Genomic DNA, 7,365 nt, shown 5'->3' with positions numbered 1-7,365 from the left:
TCACAGCCCCTTCAGAGTCGGGTACCCTCTGGGATGCCTGGCTAGCCCGGGTGAGGGGCTGATGCCTTTTTTCAGGTTGGCCACAGCCCATTCAGGTGGGGGTCCCCCCTGGGGTGACTGGCAAGCCTGGGTGAGGGTCTGGCAGCTGTTTGTAGGCTGGCCACAACCCCTTCAGGGTGGGGGGTCCTGCTGGGGTGCCTGGCCAGCCTGGTGAGGGCTAATGGCTGTTTGCAGCTGGTCACACCCCCTTCAGGGTCGGGGTCCCCACTGGGGTGCCTGCCCAGCCTGGGTGAGGGGCTGACAGCCATTCTCAGGCTGCCCACAGCCCCCTCAGGGTAGGGGGGTCCTGCTGGGGTGCCTGGCCAGTCTGGGTGAGGGGCTGATTGCTGTTCTCAGGCTGGCCACACCCCCTGTGACCCAAGGTCCCAGCCTCTCCTTTTTTTCTTTTTTTTTTTCTGGGATTTATTTATCTTCTATAATTGAAACTTTGTAGCCTTGAGTGGAGCCCATGGCCTGCCAGGGAAGGCAGGAAGCTTGACTTCCTCCATTGCCGGGGGCAACCCAAGCCTCCTGCTCACTACAGCTCCATGGCCACCGCCATTTTAGTTGGGTTAATTTGCATACTGATTGGCTTGTGGGCGTGGTTTGAGCATAACAGAGGCACAGTTAATTTGCATGTTTCTCTTTTATTACATGGGATAGGCATTCTACCTTTAACATGAAATCTTTTCTGATCATTGCAAACATTTATAATAGCTTCTGAGAAAGAAGAAAGCATTTTTTGACTGAGTCTGTATAGACACCAGGGACTAGCTCTTGTATAAAATCAAGCAATTGCTTTTTTAAAAAAATTATCTTTTTTTGTTGAAAGTATTACAGATAGCTCCCTTTCTGTCTCTAAAATTGAATATATATGTGCAAACACTAGAGGCCCAGTGCATAAAATTTGTGCACTCAAGAGGGGTCCCTCAGCCCAGGCTATGCCCTCTTGCAGTCCAGGACCCCTCGGGGGATGTCCAGAACCTGGCAGGATCAGGCCTAAGCCGGCAGTCAGACATCCCTCTCACAGTCAGAGGCTCTCGCCATCTAGGACCCCTTGCTCCTTACTGCCTGCCTGCAGCAGAGGCAGGAGAGGCACCTGCCACCATGCTGCACTCACCAGCTGTGAGCCTGGCTTCTGGCTGAGCGGTGTTCCCCTGTGAGAGCACACTGACAACCAGGCGGCAACTCCTACATTGAGCATCTGCCCCCGGTGGTCAGTGCATGTCATAGAAACTGGTTGTTCCACTGTTCAGTTGATTTGCATATTAGGATTTTATTATAGAGGAGATATGAATATATATATAGCTATAGAAATAGAGATAGATAGATAGAGATAGAGATAGAGATAGAGATAGAGATAGAGATAGAGATGATAGAGATAGAGATAGAGATAGACATGTTTTTTAAATAAATCTAGCTATGGACTAGCTGTGAAGCCTTTCAATAAGGATAGAGATAGAGATAGAGATAGAGATAGACATATTTTTTAAAGAAATCTAGCTGTGGACTAGCTGTGAAGCCTTTCAATAAGGCTAAAATTAAAGCTGTTGCCCATAGTTTCCATTTAAAATTTATATAGTCCAGTCCATCATCAGGCTAGCTTAGCTTGTGTTCTCAGCTATAGTTCATTGCCACATGGCTATGGAGGAAACATCAGTAAGAACAAGGAAGTAGGAACAATGCCAGAAGAATAAAAGAGGAACAAGTGAGTGATAATGCCTTTATCTTGGAATAGTGTGTCCCCAACTTTTTGTAGATTTGCAGGGGCTCCACCACCTCTAGCCAATTATCTTTGTTTCCAGGCTAGACTGACAGACAAATACCTTCCCTATGTCACTGCAACTTTACCGAACATGTGTCCATCTCCCCTTTGTTGGACCTCTTCCCCCAGTGATTTTCAAGGGAATGGATTTGTGGTTCTCTGGGGAGTATGAAGTTGCAGCTCCCTGGAGAAGTTTCCCAGATGACCATGCTTATAATGTCTAGCATCCCTTTTGCTTTCTTTCTATTATTAACTAGAGGTCCAAAGCAGGAAATTCATGCAAGAGTAGGCCTTCGCAGCACCAGCTGCCTTGGCTGGCCCTCACAGCCCCGGTTTCATCTGGAAGGTCATCTGGAAGGTTGTCCGAATGGTCGCTTTGCTGTTTTCCCATTAGGTTGATTTGCATATTATGTTTTTATTATTATAGATTATTATAGACTAGAGGCCCAGTGCACAAATTCGTGCACACGTGGGGTCCCTCTAGGTGACCTGCAAGAATCGGGCCGAAACCCACAGTCCAATGCCGCCTGCAACTCCCGCTCATCCTGGCCCCAGTGTGCCTGCCATGGACTCATGCCCAATTAGTCCTGGTTGAGAGAGGCTCACGCTGCCACAGCAGCACTCACCAGCCATGTGCCCTGCATTTGATTCCCTCCCAGGGGGAGTGGCCTGTGGCATCAGGCTGAAACCAGCTCTCCGATATCCCCCGAGGGTCCTAGATTGCAAGAGCACACAGGCCAGGCTGAGGGACCTCACCAGTGCAAGATTGAGCCAGGGAGGGACTTGGGAAGGGCTCCAGGGTATGCCCGGCCCATCTCACTCAGACCCAATCGGCCAGACCTCAGCAGCAACCTAACCTAATGGTAGGAGCATCTGACCCCGGTGGTCAGTGCACATAGTTGACTGGTTGACTGTCTGCCCCCTGATGGTCAGTGCATGTCATAGTGAGCAGATGAGCAGCCTTAGCATATCATTAGCATACTAGAGGCCCAGTGCACAAAATTTATGCACAGGGAGTGGGGTGTCCCTCAGCCTGGTCTATGTCCGACTGCTGGTTTAGGCCCAATCCCATGGGATTGGGCCTAAAGGATCAGGCCTAAACAGGCAGTCAGACACCTTTCTCACAATCCAGGACCACTGGCTCCTAACCGCTCACCTGCTTGCCTGCCTGATCGCCCCTAACTGCCTCTGCCTGCCTGCCTGATCGCCCCCCAACTGCCCTCCCCTGCCGGCCTGATCGCCCCCTAACTGCTTGCTCCCCGCTGGCCTGATCGCCCCTAACCATTTCTGTCTCGGGCCCCGCCACTGTGGCTTTGTCTGGAAGGAAGTTGGACATCCGGAAGATGTCTAGTCGACCCGGTCTAATTAGCATATTACCCTTTTTATTAGTATAGATTACGCTTTGATTGGTTTTTTGATTGTTCTGCCATTCAGTCTATTTGCATATTACCCCTTATTATATGGGCTAACTAGTTAATTACAAGGCTGACATGATATGTGTTCTGTATATTTGTGGATTAAATAAATTAATTTTAACCAAAGCAAAGTAGACAGTATTATCCTATTCTGCTGTGGATTGCCTTAAATCATTCCTCAAAGAAAGCTATCAATTTTAGGTTTTTTTAGTATTTTTTTCTAGGAAAATGTAGATGTATGTGGGGAGGATCACTTAATGGGATACTCCTAGGGGGACGCTTAGGTGTGATCTCTGCATTAGCTATATGGCAGAGACTGCAAATCGCAAACCAGTATTTATTCTACTCTTCTCCTTTCACAGGGATCTCAGTTGTATTTACAGTAGCCAAGTGGTGAGCTAGAAGTTTTATTTCTTAGCCTTCTTGCAGCTAGGCTTGGTTATGTGACTCTTTCCTGCTTACTGCAATATAATGCGAGATGTGTTCAGGTATTCCAAGAGGCTTCTTAAGGGTTTCTGGGTAGCTTCTCAATGTTTAAGCTTAGAGAAATGGCTATCATTTTCTTCATTTCTAATATAAGCATTCAAAGCTACAGATTTCCCTCTGAACATTGCTTTTGTAATATCCTACAAATTTCAGTGTTCATTTTCATTATCACCTGCATTTTTAAACACTACTCATTTTGAGTAGTCACTTTTATTTAAATTAAGTCACTCTATTAAAGTCAGTGCTCGAGCATAATGAAAGACATTAATCAAATGTTGAATCAAATATTTAAATACTGCTTTAGTGAAAAGCATCTTGACCTAATATTCAAATTGAGTGCCATGAAAACTTCAAATCTTTCTTCTTGCCAGGGTCATATTAAGTATGCTAAATGGTATTTTTGTCAGCAATGAATTATGCAAGGTTAAAATAAAATTTCTAGGATTCACAAAAATAGATTTAAATTACAGTTTAAGAACACACAGGAATGATGAACGGATTGGCAATCTCTCTGTGCAGGTTACAGTGACTCTGAGAGAAGATTGTAAGTCTGTGTATGAGTCCATGCCCTGTCAGAGTTTATGTCAGTAAAATCACTTTGCCTGAAGCTTTTCTCTTGCAAAAAGTTTTTAAAGAAATTTTATCAGGCTAGTTGCTTTAAAAAGGAATTTCGTAGTTAAACTAAATGATTAGTAGGAAAGCAGGTCTCAGAAGTCTTTGAAAATCTTATGAAATAGTTGTATTGCATCTTATATTTACTATAACTTATATAAAATAGCTATAACTCTAAAAATATTTTCAAGATAGATGAAGAAGCATGTTAAAATGTAATCTCATTTTAGAACACACATTTTTAATTACATATATTTAAATGCTCAAGATTGTTTTAATGGAAGTAAGACATTAGAAGTTTAATATGACTAAATGCCCATCTAATTAATAGAAAATAAATTGGTAATTTCTAAAATTGAGTTATCTAGTAATAATAGAATATACATGCTATTTAGTTTAGATACTAGAAGACATCTATAAAAACAATATAAGCGGTTGCCTTTATGGAACAGAATTGGTAAGTAGGTCAGGACACCTTTTTTGAATTATAATTTTAAAAATATTCTTTCAATGACTTAAAATATGCATGTTTTATCTTGATAAAATAAATAAAGAAAAAAATTAAGAGGTGTTTAAATGTTTGTATGCTATCAACAGCAGGGTTTTATAAAAAAAAATTTGAGATGCTTGTACAACCAATAATTTATCAACCTTAAAACAGCAGTTGCACAAATGTCCAAGTACTTAAATAATCAATGTTTCATCATTTTATACAAATGACAAAGAAAATTATAAGGAAAAGTCACATTTTGAAAGAAAAAAAATTGTCAGGAAATGCAAGTCTTTGGTAATACACTATTTCTCCATGCCATTGTTCAGACTATTTTATACATATAAGCAATAGTACAAGTTGTCAAATTTGACAATGTTACATATCACTAAAAGCATTCACTCTTCTCCCTTAGGGAAATACCTGTCGATGCAAAGAAAATTGCATCAGCACAGAGGAGAACCAGTGCATTAGAACCAACAACAACAACAAAATATTTAATTACAGCAAAGTGTCAAAGATTCAGCCTTCAGACATCAAAATTATCATTGGGAGTTTAAAACAAAATGACTTTCTCTCCACATACACAGTCACACACTGTGTCATCTCATGCAGTGCAATTATATACCACTTTATGCACATATACACTCTGATAAGATGACATTCAAAATTGTTTACATTTTGAAAACATCGTTTGTGTTAAGTTGTTATAGTATATTAATAAAAATGTATAATCATATTATGTATACACATGCCAATATGAAGTTCCATCATTTTTATTTGTAAAGCAAGGTATTAGCTTAATTTGCTTGGTATTTAATGTATCTAAATACAGTTTTAGATTAAACAGTTTCTAAATAACTTAAAGTAACAGTCTTCATACCTAAAAATTAAAAAATAGAAATATGAATATTTTCTATTCATATTCTATTTAATAGAAAATAAATATGTATGTATTAAAAATTAAAGCCAATAATAATATATTCAGATTATTTAATGTTAAACTATTGACTATTTTAATTAACTTGGCAGTTTGAAAATTTCCATATGCTAAATATCCAAATATGCATGGACATTTAATTTCATTTTAACATTATAATACCAACATTAATTACCATTTAGACTGCTACTGTATTAAGTTTAAGATTTCTTTCCAGTAAGTTTTTTTTCTGTGGGACATATGCTAACTACTAAAGTGTATACAAAATATTGTGCTCTAAAAGCACTTGAAATAATAATTTCAAACTGGATTTGTCACCAAATTAGCTTTATTTGCTTTTTTGTTTTCAATTTTTAACTATTGCTTTTTAACTTAATTTTGCTTTTGAATATATCTTTTGAAGCTGTGTTTGCAAATCTAAATATATAATAAGACATATTCAGACAACTCTCTCTTTACTACTGACATTGGCACCTATTCTCTAACCAGCATTTTCCCCACTATTAGTGTTTTTGTCACAAATATAGGCAAATACTCATATATATGCATTTATATGTATGTGGTATGTAAATATTACAACTTTTTTTTTTGAGTGAAGCTATGTGCAAATGATAGAATACTATGAGTATATACTTCTGCACCCTACTTTTTAATAACTTAAAAGTAAATTCTACTGCTGGCCAGGTGGCTCAGTTGGTTGGAGTATCATCCAGTATACCAAAAGGTTTCAGGTTCAATTTCTGGTCAAGGCACATACCTGGGTTGTGGATTCATTCCTGATCTGGGTGTATACCGGAGGAGCCTGCCGGGAGCCGGTCCATCCTTGCTGCTTGACACAGACGCTGCAGGGAAGAAACATCTGCCCAGCATATGTTTCAAGGGACCTGGCGTATATGGCATACTGTTCTTAATATGTTTGCTCACCTTCTTGGCGCTATGTGTTTTAACCAAGGTCACCTCTCCGAGAAAGGTTGTTTCCCCAGGTAGGGATTTTCCCCTGAAGTTAGGAAGGGAATAAGACCCCTTAACTAAATGCCAGGCGGGTAGTTAATCACTTTAACTACGAACAATCACGATTAAGCTACATAATCTTTACTCCCTGGAATGGAGATAAGAAATGCCCTAACCTTTGGAATAGAGATTGATAGGATTGAATGAACTGGTATAAATACAGATGCAACAAGACAACAGGAGACAGAACCTAGAGACCGAACCTGGCTGGAGATCTAGACAGAGCTTGGCTGGAGAACCTGGCTATGATGATCACCTGAACGCTGCCTCCATGTCATTCCTTCTTCACCGACTCCGTCCACACCTTTGCGGCCCCCTGGACCTGTTGGGGCTGGACCCCAGCAGGAGCCTATTGATGTTTCTATATCACATTGTTGTTTCTCTCTCCCTTCTTCTCTCACTAAGGGTCAATAAAAACATATCCGAGGGTAAAGATTTAAAAAAACAAAGTAGCCCTAACCAGTTTGGCTCAGTGGATAGAGCATTGGCCTGCGGACTGAAGAGTCCCAGGTTTGATTCCAGTCAAGGGCATGTACCTTGGTTGCAGGTACATCCCCAGTAGGGGGTGTGCAAGAGGCAGCTGATTGATGTTTCTCTCTCATCAATG

At 40.7% G+C, this 7,365-nt stretch overlaps 1 long non-coding RNA gene across 1 annotated transcript; it reads left to right on the top strand.

Annotated features, from left to right (window-relative positions):
• The first annotated feature begins 1 nt into the window (after nucleotide 1).
• LOC107184951 lies at nucleotides 2-241 on the top strand. Its single transcript, XR_001515856.1, has 3 exons — nucleotides 2-16; nucleotides 96-136; nucleotides 216-241. It is a non-coding gene; the product is annotated as an uncharacterized LOC107184951 (long non-coding RNA).
• Nucleotides 242-7,365: the final 7,124 nt, after the last annotated feature.

This window comes from Myotis davidii, unplaced genomic scaffold, assembly GCF_000327345.1.
Source record: "Myotis davidii unplaced genomic scaffold, ASM32734v1 scaffold44, whole genome shotgun sequence".
In the NCBI taxonomy this organism is placed as follows: domain Eukaryota; kingdom Metazoa; phylum Chordata; class Mammalia; order Chiroptera; family Vespertilionidae; genus Myotis; species Myotis davidii.
This window is presented reverse-complemented; position numbering and strand designations above follow the sequence as displayed.